This window comes from Lithobates pipiens, unplaced genomic scaffold, assembly GCF_037356315.1.
Source record: "Lithobates pipiens isolate NorthernLeopardFrog02 unplaced genomic scaffold, aLitPip1_a1.2 Scaffold_8, whole genome shotgun sequence".
NCBI classification, from domain to species: domain Eukaryota; kingdom Metazoa; phylum Chordata; class Amphibia; order Anura; family Ranidae; genus Lithobates; species Lithobates pipiens.
In genome coordinates, this window is record NW_027507903.1 from 478212981 (window position 1) to 478227391 (window position 14411).

The 14411-nt window shown below is 42.6% G+C and overlaps 1 protein-coding gene across 4 annotated transcripts in view; it reads left to right on the plus strand.

Annotated features, from left to right (window-relative positions):
* The window catches only part of LOC143960307 (uncharacterized), a 233298-nt gene that overhangs the window by 114500 nt on the left and 104387 nt on the right, over positions 1 to 14411 (plus strand). The gene's annotated exons all lie outside the window — the stretch shown is intronic.

The following is a 14411-nucleotide window of genomic DNA, read 5'->3' on the forward strand; positions in this document are numbered from 1 at the left end:
ATTAAAGCAAGGGGGCCGAATAATTTTGCACGCCCCACTTTTCATTTTTTTATTAGTTAACCACTTGACCACTGGGCACTTAAAAACCCTTAATAACCAGACCAATTTTCAGCTTTCGGTGCTCTCACATTTTGAATGACAATTACTCAGTCATGCAACACTGGACCTATATGAAATTTTTGTCCTTTTTTTCACACAAATAGAGCTTTCTTTTGGTGGTATTTAATCACTGCTGGGTTTTTTATTTTTTGTGCTATAAAAGAAAAAATACAGAAAATTCTGTAAAAAAATAAAATTTTCTTTGTTTCTGTTATAAAATTTAGCAGATTAGTAATTTTTTCTTCATAAATTTTGGGCAAAATTTATACTACTACATATCTTTGGTAAAAATAAGTACAAATTGGTGGATATTATTTGGTCTTTGGGAAAGTTATAGAGTCCACAAGCTATGGTGCCAATATCTGAAAATTGATCACACCTGAAGTACTGACGGCCTATTTCAATTCTTGAGACCCTAACATGCCAGAAAAGTACAAATATCCCCCAAATGACCCCTTTTTGGAAAGAAGACATTCCAAGGTATTTAGTAAAAGGCATGATGAGTTTTTTGAAGTTGTCATTTTTTCCCACAATTCTTTGCAATATCAAGATTTTTTTTACTTTTTTTTTTTTTTCACAAAATTGTCATATTATCAGTTTATTTCTCACACAGCATATGCATACCACAAATTACACCCCAAAACACATTCTGCTATTACTCCCGAGTACGGCGATACCACATGTGTGAGACTTTTACATAGTGTGGCCACATACAGAGGCCCAACATGCATGGAGGGCCATCAGGCGTTCTGGAGCACCCAGGACAATTCTGACATTTCTCTCCTACATGTAAAAATCATAATTTATTTGCTAGAAAATTACATCGAATCCCAAAACATTATATATGTTTTTTTAGCAAACACCCTGGAGAATACAATGATGGTCGTTGCAACTTTTTATCTCGCACGGTATTTGCGCAGCAATTTTTCAAATGCTTTTTTTGGAAAAAAAACAGTTTTGTGCTTAAAAAAAAAACACAGTAAAGTTAGCCCAATTTTTGCATAATGTGAAAGATGAAGTTACACCGAGTAAATTGATACCTAACATGTCACTCTTCAAAATTGCACAGGCTCGTGGAATGGCGCCAAACGTCACTACTTAAAAATCCCCATAGGCGACAATTTGATTTTTTTTTTACTGGTTATATGTTTTGAGTTACAGAGGAGTTCTAGGGCTAGAATTATTGCTCTCGCTCTAACGTTCGCAGCGATACCTCACATGTGTGGTTTGAACACCGTTTTCATATGTGGGCGGGACTTACGTATGCGTTCGCTTCTGCATGCGAGCACATGGGGACAGGGGCGCTTTAAAAAAAAAAAAAATGTTATTGTTCATTTTACTTTATTTATTTTAGTTTGACATTTTTTTCCCCAAAAATAAATTTTTTGATCACTTTTATTCCTATTACAAGGAATGTAAACATCCCTTGTAATAAGAATATGGCATGACAGGTCCTCTTTACAGTGAGATATGGGGTCAATAAGACCCCGCATCTCACCTCTAAGCTGGGAAGCCTGAAAAAAAAAAAAAAAGATTCTGGATTTGATCGTATTGGCGAGTCGGTAGAAGTACCGGAGGGCGGCGGGAGGGGGGGGGGGTGTCTATAGCTGGGTATTGCAGGGTATCACCGACTATGGCTGGGTATGGCTGGGTATCTCAGAGTATGGCGTTGCAGAGTATTGCGTTGCAGAGCATTGTAGGATATTGGAGGGTGTTGAAGAGTGTTGCACGGTATTGGCGGGTGTTGCAGAGCATTGCAGAGTGTTGCAGGGTATTGGTGGGTGTTGCAGAGCATTGCAGAGTGTTGCACGGTATTGGCGGGTGTTGCAGAGCATTGCAGAGTGTTGCAGGGTATTGGTGGGTGTTGCAGAGCATTGCAGAGTGTTGCAGAGCATTGCAGAGTGTTGCACGGTATTGGCGGGTGTCGCAGAGCATTGCAGAGTGTTGCAGGGTATTGGTGGGTGTTGCAGAGCATTGCAGAGTGTTGCAGAGCATTGCAGAGTGTTGCAACGTAATGCAGAGTATTGCAGAGTATTTCAGAGTAATGTAGGGTATTGCAGAGTAATGGCAGGGTATTGCAGAGTAATGCAGAGTAATGGCAGGGTATTGCAGAGTGTTTGCAGGGAATTGAGGGGTTAATTTTCGGTGAGCAGCGATGTGGGCACTGCAGATGCAGCCCACATCGCTGCTGACACCGATCTCTTCCCCCTCCGCTGTTCCGATTGGTACAGAGAGGGGGAGGGAGGAACGACGGAGCGATCACGTGCTAAACGGCCGCTATGAGCGGCCGTTTACCGTGATCCGTGATGCGCCGGGTCCACAGGACCCGGCGGTCACGGATGCTCTCGAGTGCGCGCCCCAGGGGGCGCGCGAGAGCGGAATTCTGGGAGGACGTCATATGACGGCCTCCCAGAGTTAAGAAACCGCCCTGAAGCCGTCATTCGGCTATAGGGCGGTTATTAAGTGGTTAAAAAAAGTTTCAAAAATCCAATAGATTTCGTTCCACTTCACAATTGTGTCCCACTTGTTGGTGATCCTTCACAAAAAATAAAAATTTTATATCTTTATGTTTGAAGCCTGAAATGTGGCAAAAGGTTGAAAAGTTCAAGGGGGCCGAATACATTCGCAATGCACTGTATATAACAGATATAAAACATTAAATAAACCATATAAATCACATGAAAAACGGACTGAATAAAAAAATGTAAAACAATAAATATTGTTAAAAGGTTGCCTGTTTTGAATAATGATTCTACTAACAGTATATACAGGTGTTGTCTAAGAGCATTAAAGTAGCCTATCGCAAGGCACCGACGTTAGACAGATACAGTATCTGTCTCCAGGTTTATTTTCCAGCGGGAAGGATAATCCTTCACATTGGCTCCAGTTCAAAGGTACTTTTGCATGTGGCATTGGTGGATGCCCCTGTTGTTCACATATTAAGAGGGGAGATTTTGTACATTCTACTAGTAATGATAAAAATCTTGACATTCCTTCTTTCATTAATTGCAACACTAGATATTTGATATACAGTATGTACTTACATGTAAGCTTTGCAAAATTCAGTATGTCGGCCGTACCACTCCTAGATTAACCACTTCAGCCCCAGAAGGTTTTACCTCCTTAATAACCAGGCCATTTTTTGCTATACAGTATTGCGTTGCTTTAACTAAACAATTGTGTGGGCGTGCAACGCTGTTTGCCAAACAACATTGATGTCCTTTTTTTTCACAAATAGAGATTTTATTTGGTGGTATTTGATTACTTCAGGTTTTTTTTTTTTTTCTGCGCTATAAACAAACACTGACCAATGTGTAAATAACACTGGCAGGGAAGGGGTTAACACTAGGGGGCAGTCAAGGGGTTAACTGTGTTCCCTGGGTGTGTTCTAACTGTGTGGGGGCTGGGCTACCTGGGACAACAAAGAGATCTCTGTTACTGATCATTAGAAACAGCAGTTGTCCCCTGACAGAACGGGGATCCACCTTGTTTACATAGGCAGATCCCCATTCTACCTCTCCTTACTGCAATCGTAAGTGGCCGACGGACATCGAGTGCACGTTGAACTAATTTCCCGCAGTTTAACATGCACGGACCGACATACGGGTACATCGGTTTGCACAGGAGAGCCGACCTGCCAAAGTATACAGTATATAAGTAAATATTCAATGGACTCCTGCGCTTAAATGGGATTTGTGAGGAATGCTCTTATTTAGTGGATGCCGCATGCACTTTCATGAGACACCAGCTCATTTATATAGACTAAAAGAAAAAATGGTGGTACTGCGCTTCCAAAAAAATGGGACCTTTCACGAAAATGTTATAGAGCTAATTATTCAGATGGAGATATGTCAGATGGTATATATTCACACTAGTATGGTAAAGTAGTAAGGGAGAACTCTTATCCTAATGTAGAAATACTTCTATCAATAGTGCCTGCAACAGTGTGTACACAATAACAACTGTCACAATCCCAAGTGCAACTTATATCTCTATGATATAAAAATAGTGCAAAACCACATACAGTGGTCTAACTATAAATCAGACTTCTATGACAGAAAGTGCTGAGTGCATCATAGCAAAACCAAAGTGACTGAAATATAAACAGTTACTGGCTAAGTAAGCGCAAACTAGTGACAATAATAAAGTGCAAAAAATGCAAAACTACAGTGCAAAAAATGCAAGCAAGCAAAAAATAAAGTGCAAAAAAATGCAAGCAAAGTGCTTAGTCTAATACAAAATATTAATAAAAAACATATAATAATCGAGCTATAGAACAAAACTCCATAAACAGAAAATGCTGAGTGCAAGAAATTGGACCATATCCAGCTGTTAATGACGTGAACACCGTGATGATGTCACACAAACATCTAAAGTGATTCTGTGCTGGGAGATGTCTCAGAAGTTCTTCCTCCACATAAGTGATTCCACGCATAAGTGTGCACACTGGGTAATTACCTTCCCGCTATATAAAATATAGCGTATATGCAGCCTCATCTTGGATATACCAGGAGTCCCAGAAAAGGGGGTGGAAGGGGGGGGGCCTCAGGGGGTCACTCTCAGATCTCCGTCACAATATACTCCAGCAAGATGTTCCAATATAGCTCAGAGAATAAGTATAAGAGCAACCATAGTGTAGTATGTTTTTTTTAAATCACTACTTTATTAAAAGGTTAAAATTACTCACAAACGAAATGGGGTAAATAGGCAGCATTAGCAGCAAAACAGTTCAAATCGACCGCTCTGGTGCGAGCGTCACTTCCGGTCTCCGTATCCTACACGTTACATCACTTCCAGTGACTTCAACTGGGATAGAGGAGCATAGGGCAGGAAGTGCAGTATAAAGGAGGACTGGGCGGGGACGAACTGCCCCGCAATCGAATACTAACGCCCCTTCCTGGAGTGTCAGCAGGATATACATATTCAAAAAATACACCAGGCATTAAACATAATCACTGGTTATATATTCGCTATACCACCAACAGCGATGGGCGGCTGTGGCATATTATGATGTGATGAGTGTGCCATACCACACTATCTTAAAGCGGGGTTCCACCCTAAAGTGGAACCTCCGCTGATCGGATCCCTCCCCCCCTCCGGTGTCACAATTGGCACCTTTTAGGGGGGAGGGGAGTGGAGATACCTGTCAAAGACAGGTATTTACACCCACTTCCGGGCATAGACTCCCGTGGGAGTCTACGCCATTTCCTGTCCTGCCGCGCTGTCTGCTGGGACACACATGGGTCTCAGAGACAGAGCGGAGAATTCCTATTGCGCTGCGCGACTCGCGCATGCGCAGTAGGGAACCGGGAAGTGAAGCCGATTCACTTCACTTCCTGATTCCCTCACCTAGAATGGTGGCGGCAGCAGCTGAGGGCCGAGCGATCGATCGGCCTCGGCTGCCGGCATCGCTGGAACCCGAGACAGGTGAGTGTCCATTTATTAAAATTCAGCAGCTGTAGTATTTATAGCTGCTGGCTTTTAATATTTTTTTTTTTGGTGGAATCCCTCTTTAAGACAAATCTGTTAACCATATCTATTATCTCGGGGGGGGGGGGTGAAATAAAAGTGTCTCCTACTATGGCAGCGGCCATTTTATTGGAGGTTATGCAGCTAAATGATGTATACTTGTCTCTCATTGAGGCGGCCATTTATTTGGTTATCTACCGGCCATATTCGTATATTAGTCTCCATAACGTGTGTAGTCTGACCACAGACTGGAAGAGGGGAAAGAAAATTAATTCTATAGAAGGAAATTGACCAAACAATTTTTGTTATAATAATAAATGTTAATTACACTACTTGTATAGTAAAATCATTCAAATCACAATCAAATAGAATATAAAAAAATATTAATATATATAAAAGAATATATATAAAAATTGTTTATAAAAAAGGGGAAAAAATAAAAATGTTAATTTTTTTTTTATATTTTTCTTATAATTTTAATTTCTTATTGCTTCTTGTACTTAGGATCTATATGGATCTCGGAAGTGACGTTTGCATTACAATAAAAATGTTTTTTTTTTTAAATATATACATATTCCAAGGAAGAGAGGCAATTAAAATATTATTTTATCTTATTCAAGATCTCTGGAGGGGGGGAAGGGGAAATTATCTAATTGGGGGAGGACATTTTTTTAAAAATCACCGATAAAGCAGTTCAGATCGAATTCTATATTTAACCCTTTGGGGTAAAATGTATCCAGAGAAAATATCCACTTGGATTCGATTTGACTCAATGTTCTCACCTTATTCCCACCTCTCCAGTGCTTGACATAAGGTACAATCCCCCAAAATTTAAGATCATGGGGGTCCTTTTTATGGTGTATCGCGAAATGTTTTGAAACACTGTACTTGTCAAAACCCTTAATGATGTTCTGCACCGCTTAACCACTTTCAGACCGGACCAATTTGCTGGTCAAAGACCAGACCACTTTTTGCGATTCGGCACTGCGTCGCTTTAACTGACAATTGCGCGGTCGTGCGACGTGGCTCCCAAACAAAATTGACGTCCTTTTTTTCCCACAAATAGAGCTTTCTTTTGGTGGTATTTGATCACCCCTGCGGTTTTTATTTTTTGCGCTATAAACAAAAATAGAGCGACAATTTTGAAAAAAACGCATTATTTTTTACTTTTTGTTATAATAAATATCCCCCAAAAATATATAAAAAAACATTTTTTTCCCTCAATTTAGGCCGATACGTATTCTTCTACATATTTTTGGTAAAAAAAAACGCAATAAGCGATTATTGATTGGTTTGCGCAAAAGTTATAGCGTTTACAAAATAGGGATAGTTTTATAGCATTTTTATTAATAATTTTTTATTATTATTTTTTACTAGTAATGGCGGCGATCTGCGATTTTTATTCTGACTGTGACATTGTCGGGGACCCATCGGACATTTTTGACACATTTTTGGGACCATTGTCATTTATACAGTAATCACTGCTATATAAATGCAGTGATTCCTGTGTAAATGACACTGGCAGTGAAAGGGTTAACCAGTGGGTGGCAGTGTAAGGGTTAAGTGATCCTAGGGGTGTGTTACTAACTGTGGGGGGGTTGGGCTTTCATTTAGTGTACACTGATTTCTGCTCCAATCACATGCAGCAGAGATCAGCGTCACTAGTTGCTAGGCAGAATGGGAAAATGTTGTTTATACAGCATTTCCTCCATTCGGCCGCTCCGTGAGACGATCGCGGGGATGCCCGCGGCGATCGAGTCCGCGGCTCCCGCGACCGGACTCACGGGGGTCCCGACCAGCGCGATGGCACGGCGGCAACGAATATTGGACGTACATGTACGCCAATATGCCTGCCCGTGCCATGCTGTCGACGTACATCGTCGTGCGCTGGTCGGGAAGTGGTTAATGGTCTTTTTGTGCAGCCTACATATTGTAGGCCGCAACTACATTCAAGCACATACACGGCTCCTTGTGTGTTACAGCAAATAAAGTCCTCAAGCTCATAAGTATTGCCTGTGCTAGTGGCCGTGAACTGGAAGTTCTTCTCCGGCTTACTGGTTCTTGTGCAAGCGAAACAGCGCTTGCAAGGGTAAAAACCCTTACCCGAAAAGAAAGTATAATTCTTTTTAGGTGGATCTGGGATGCTCTTAACTAGTCTATCCCTCAAAGTGGGAGCACGTCTATATATGAATTTTGGTATCTTGGGTAAAACATTCTGTAGGTCTTTGTCATTTAATAAAATGTGCCCGTGTTTTAATGTTTTTTTCTACGCTCTTATATTGGAAATTATAGTCCAAAATAATGGCTCCTTCATTAAAACGTTTGCTTGTTACTTCTTGTCTGGTCTTATCTTTTACCAAATTTTGACGATTCATGTCTTCTACTTCCAATATTTTATCCTCAATAAAAGCCTTTTCGTAACCTTTGTCCTGGAATCTTTGACCCATCAGTCTGGCTTGTTCTCGGAATTCCTCCTGCTTACTGCAGTTCCTCCGCAGTCTCATGAGCTGACCCTTTGGAATATTGTAAATCCAGTTCTTATGATGGCAGCTGGTCACCGGGAGATAACTGTTCCTGTCTACATTCTTGAAAAAAGTTTTTGTATGAAGTTTCCCCTCTTCTTGTGAGATCCCTAAGTCCAGGAAGGTGACTTGTGTTTCACTGGAGTCCCATGTGAGCACTATATTCAAGTTATTCTTATTGAGTTTCTCCTGAAATTCATCGAAACTGCTCTTGCTGCCCCTCCAGAGAACTATAATGTCATCTATATATCGTTTGTATATGACCAATTCGACTTGTGGGTTAGAAAACACCATCATATCCTCCCATTGAGACATGAATAACCCGTTACGCTAGGGGCAAACTTGGCACCCATAGCGACTCCTGTAGTCTGATGGTAAAAGTTTTTGTTATACCAGAAATAGTTGTTCTTTAGACAGAAGTCCAAACACTTAACCAGGTATTTTCTTTGAGCACAGATCAAGTTAGAATGTTTTCTAAGACCCCATTTGACTGCTTCACAAGCCTCATAGTGAGGGATGATAGTATACAATGACGCTACATCAGCTGTAGCTAAAATATATGGCCCTTCATTTGAGCATTCTTCCAGAATTTGTAGAATGTGTTTGGTGTCTCTCAGATAAGCTTTAGTATTTTTCACCACCGGTTGGAGAAAATTATCGATATACTCCCCCATTCTTGAGGTAAGCGAATCGATACCGTTCACAATCGGTCTTGGCGGGGGATTGTTCTTGTCTTTGTGAAGTTTAGGTAGATAGTAAATGACTGGGGTCCTCACCGACTCTGGTATCAAAAACTGAGCTTCCTTTTTATTTAGTATAGATTTTTTTGAGACCTAGGTGAACAACTAGTTCCAGCTCCTTCCTACCTCTAAACACCGGATTCTTCGGTAGTTGTTTGTAGGTGTTAGTGTCACTTAATAGATTTACTCCCGTTTCTTCTTTATGTCCAGTGTCTTTAAATCTTCTGTTACAACTTTTTTAAAAACATCTATAAATTTATTATTATTAATCTGAGGGTTAAAAAATGATTTGTTTCTCAAAGTGCTGTGTGCGATTTCATTGGTTGTTGTTGCGTGAATATTCATAGGGTTATTGGTTAGATATTTTTTAATATTCAGGCCTCTTATGTATTTTTGAATATTTATGTATGTCTCGAATTTATCCAAATTCTTCTTAGGGACAAATTTTAGGCCTGTATATACTGTGGCTGGTCTGCAAGTGGTTAAGGGATTGCCTGCACAACCATCTTTATGATATTAATAAGAAACATTTAACTAATGTAGCAAACCGCTTCAACTGTTGTTATGCAAGTGATCCCTCTGCTGTATCTATACCAGGTGTTGAAAAGATCACAGTCCCCAGGAGAGGTGGCGATACGTTCAGATTTTTGTGCAGAAAGGACGTTTTTTGGATCTTCTGTCTGGGTACACGGAAAACTATAGGGCTCAATCATGAACGGGATGTGTCACATTTTTATGAATATAGTACATCCTAGGTTTCTGCTGTTAGTGACTCCGATAAACATATTTTTTTCTGGCTTTTCAAAAAAAAAAAATATTATTATTATAATTTTTTTTCAGTCTGTCTTTCATATGATTTATTTGATGTCCTATATCTGTTATATATGTTAGAGTATTTGCACTTGCATCTCTGAGCAGGGGTTCTTATCTGCCAATTATTGCAAGACGCAAACCAATTGTTCCACACAGATTGTTCAAATCACGAATAATTGTTGCATATATGTAATATATATATATATATTGTAAGGGATCTTCCCGGGGTAGGGTGTGTTTGGACACAGTTCACAGCAGACTTGGAATATATGAAGCAGATCTTGGCGTTTATTCGTGGTACAAACAGTCCAGCAAACAAAACATACAGCAACACCGTGCTTTCTAAGTACAACAAAATAAACAAAAGACCTAGCCCGGCTGGGCGCTTACTAACAGGTTCTTCTCACCTATCTGACATTTATAAAGACAGCGTCTTTTCGTCTGGATATCGCAGGGTGGGTTTTAGCTCCAGCAGTGTCTGTGCTTGCAGCTTCCTTCAACATACAGGCTGTTCATTCCCTAGCTGGGAGCAATCACCTGCAGACCCTACAGAGCCTTTAGCTTCCCAGGCTAATTAGGATCCAAGCTCACCTGATCCCAAACCCAGAACTGGATCGGGGGATGTGGAATGACAGGTCCCTCTACCAAACCTACCTGCCATTCCATATAAACCCAGGCCCGGCAAAATTAAATAACAATTCAGCAGCATATCACTGCTGAGAAACTGAACCATCCTGGATTTACCATCTCACACTGTGTAGCAACCTAGGTGAGATGTACACCCCCTCGATCACTTCTCCCGTGACATGTCTACATATCCCCCCCCTCTTTTTCAGACCGGAGGGCTGAGCCTTTTGTCCCCACAGACAACTTACCCTCGACAATGCGTCAGCATTTGCCTGTAATTTCCCTGGCCTGTGTTCCACAGTGAAATTAAAGTTTTGTAGGGAGAGAAACCATCTAGTCACTCTTGCATTTCTCTCCTTGTTTAACTTCATCCATGTTAGGGGGGCATGGTCTGTCACCAACTTGAATTTCCTGCCTAGCAAGTAATACTTTAACGATTCTAGGGCCCACTTTACTGCCAAACACTCTCGCTCCACAATGGCATAATTTTTCTCGGCCGGGGTTAATTTTCTACTCAAGTACGTCACCGGATGCTCCTCACCATTCACTACTTGTGAGAGTACTGCACCTAAGCCTGTGTTAGAGGCATCTGTCTGGACCAGAAACTCTCGTTTGAAATCGGGGGTAACTAACACAGGTGGTTGGCACAAGGCAGACTTAAGGCTTTGGAAAGCCTTCTCGGCCTCTGGGGTCCACGTGACCATTGCTGTCTTTCCGCCCTTTGTCAAGTCAGTTAGTGGAGCAGCAACTGAGGCAAAGTTCGGCACAAACCTACGGTAATACCCCGTAATACCCAGGAAAGCTCTAACCTGTTTCCTTGTCAGGGGTCTAGGCCAATTCTGTATTGCCTCAATTTTATTTAGCTGTGGCTTAATCAACCCTCTCCCAATAATGTAGCCTAGATATTTGGCCTCTTCTAGGGCTAGAGCACACTTCTCGGCATTTATGGTCAACCCCGCATCACTTATGGCATCCAACACGGCCTGTACCTTACAGAGGTGACTTTCCCAATCAGGGCTAAAAATGACCACATCATCGAGGTAGGCAGCTGAGTAATCACGATGTGGTCGCAGAATCAAGTCCATCAACCTCTGGAAAGTTGCAGGCGCTCCATGTAACCCGAATGGCATCACTACATACTGGAATAGCCCATCAGGGGTGGAGAATGCAGTTTTCTCTTTAGCCTCACCAGAAAGTGGAATCTGCCAGTAGCCCTTTGTGAGATCGAGAGTGGTTATGTACCTGGCGTTACCCAACTTCTCAATCAACTAATCTACCCTGGGCATAGGATACGCATCGAACTTGGAGATCTCATTCAACTTTCTGAAATCGTTACAGAACCTCCAAGTTCCATTGGGCTTTGGGATTAGCACAATTGGGCTGGACCATTCACTCTGTGACACCTCAATTACCCCCAGAGCAAGCATACGTTTTACCTCGGCAGATACGGCTTCCCTACGTGCCTCCGGTATCCTATAGGGCTTAAGGTTTACTCTGCTTCTAGGCTCAGTTTCAATGTGATGATGGATGAGGTGTGTACGCCCTGGGAGGTCAGAGAACTTTTTTTTGTTTTTCTGTAAAAATTCCTGAGCCTCCTGTTTCTGTGACACTGATAGAGTATCACCTACCTTGACTGGAGGGATTGGTTGTGACAAATCATTAACAGTATTTGTCGCCACCAAGGATTCCCTGTCTTTCCAGGGCTTGATCAAGTTTATGTGATAAACTTGGAAAGGCTTCCTTCTACCTGGTTGGTGCACCTTGTAGTTCACCTCACTGATCTTTTCAACAATTTCATAAGGACCTTGCCACTTCGCCAAGAATTTACTCTCAACAGTGGGGACTAGTATAAGGACCCTATCGCCTGGGTTGAATGTCCTGATTCTTGCGGACCGGTTGTAAATTCTACTTTGGGCCTCTTGAGCCCTCTGGAGGTGTTCCCTTACCAGGGGCATTACAGTGGCTATACGGTCCTGCATTTGTGCTACATGCTCAATAACACTCTTGTATGGGGTGGACTCATTCTCCCATGTCTCTTTTGCAATGTCCAGTAGACCCCTAGGGTGATGACCATAGACCAACTCGAATGGTGAGAACCCTGTGGACGCTTGGGGCACCTCCCTAATAGCAAACATGAGGTAGGGTAATAAATGATCCCAGTCACGACCATCTTTTGCCACCACTTTCTTCAACATATGTTTCAAAGTCTTATTAAATCTCTCCACCAATTCGTCCGTCTGGGGGTGGTACACAGAGGTACGGATGTGTGAGATTTTAAATAGTTTGCATAATTCCTTCATTACTTTCGACATAAATGGCGTACCTTGGTCAGTTAGGATTTCTTTGGGGATCCCAGTCCTAGAGAACATATAAAACAACTCACGTGCAATTGTTTTAGATGCAGTGTTTCTTAAGGGTACAGCCTCAGGATAGCGGGTCGCATAATCCAGGACTACCAAAATATACTGGTGTCCTCTAGCTGACTTTACAATGGGACCCACTAAATCCATGGCAATACGCTCAAAAGGCACCTCTATAATAGGGAGCGAAACCAAAGGACTGCGAAAATGTGACACTGGGGCACTAACCTGACATGTGGGGCACGACTCACAGTATTTTTTAATGTCATCATATATGGCCGGCCAAAAAAACCTCTGGAGAACCCTCTCTCGCGTTTTGTCAGTCCCCAAGTGTCCCCCAAGAACATGGTTATGTGCCATGTCAAGCACCTGACGCCGGTACGGCTTAGGTACCAGAAGCTGTTCCACAATCTCATCTTTAACCTTATTGACTCTATAGAAAAGATCATTAGTCACCGAAAAATGTGGAAATCTTTTTTCAGCATCTGGTTCCTGAGGTACCCCGTTCATAACAGCAACCTGCTCTCTCGCATTTTTGAGAGTGGGGTCCTGTAATTGTGCAGTCCCAAAATTATCGCTAGACACCTCTAAGTCTAGTATATTTTGCTCAGTGGGAGGATCCTCCTCCCCAACCAGGACCTGCAAAGGAAAACAATCATTTTCATCCTGCATACTTTTATCATTCACAGCGGACAAGGCAACCTCCTTAGAGGTATCCTCACTCCTTTTGGGGATTTCTCTTTTTTCCCAGAGAGCCCAGAATAACGGAAAATCGCGGCCCAATATTACATCATGCATGAGGTTTTTAACCACACCCACTTCATATTGTACGGTGCCTTGTTTAGTCCCGACTTTAGCCCGCACTATAGGGTACACTTTTGTATCACCATGTATGCACACAACACTCATATGCTTGTTAGGCTCTAAGTCCCCAGCCACCAGGCTAGCATGCACCAAGGTTACGAGGCTTCCTGAGTCCATTAACGCTTTAACAGGAAAGTCATTGATTGTGATGTTGCAGATTTGCGGTTCAGTCTCTAGTCCAGGAACTGCAGCACAAGATGGTTCCGCAAATAGCGACTGACGCCGGCTAGCGTCACATTCCATGGGTTCAGAGGTAAGAGGGCAATGGGCAGACACGTGTCCCGCCTCATGGCATCTCCAACACTGGATAGGGCCTGGTCTCTTTGGCAAGGAGTCCTTTTCAGAGCCCCTTAGCCACCCGGGACCATCACCAGTCTTTTGTCCCTGAGACACCACTTGAGCCCTTTTCCCCCCATCAGCACCCCTCCACACTCCCCCAACAGATGGAAGTCTCTTACCAGCTGACGGCACAGATCTGGCGCTCCGGGGAGGTGAAGATGCTGCAGGAACATCGCGGAGGTAGTCCTCAGTCGCCTGGAACCTCTCCACAAGGTTGACAAGTTCGTTTGCGTCCCTAGGATCACCTTGTCCCACCCAGCGTTGCAGGTCAGTAGGAAGCGCTCGGAGGTAGCGATCCATCACGACCTTCTCTAGGATTTGTGCAGGAGTAGAAGTGTCTGGCTCCAACCACTTTCTTGCCAAATGGATTAGGTCATACATCTGGGACCTCGCTGATTTGTCCAGACTGTAGCTCCAGTTGCGTACCCTCCGGGCACGGACTGCAGTAGTAACTCCTAGTCGGGCAAGTATCTCCTCTTTTAGCCGAGTATAGTCCTTAACCTCTTGCTCACTGAGGTCATAGTAGGCCTTTTGGGGTTCACCTGTTAAATAGGGTGCAATTACCTCTGCCCACTCAG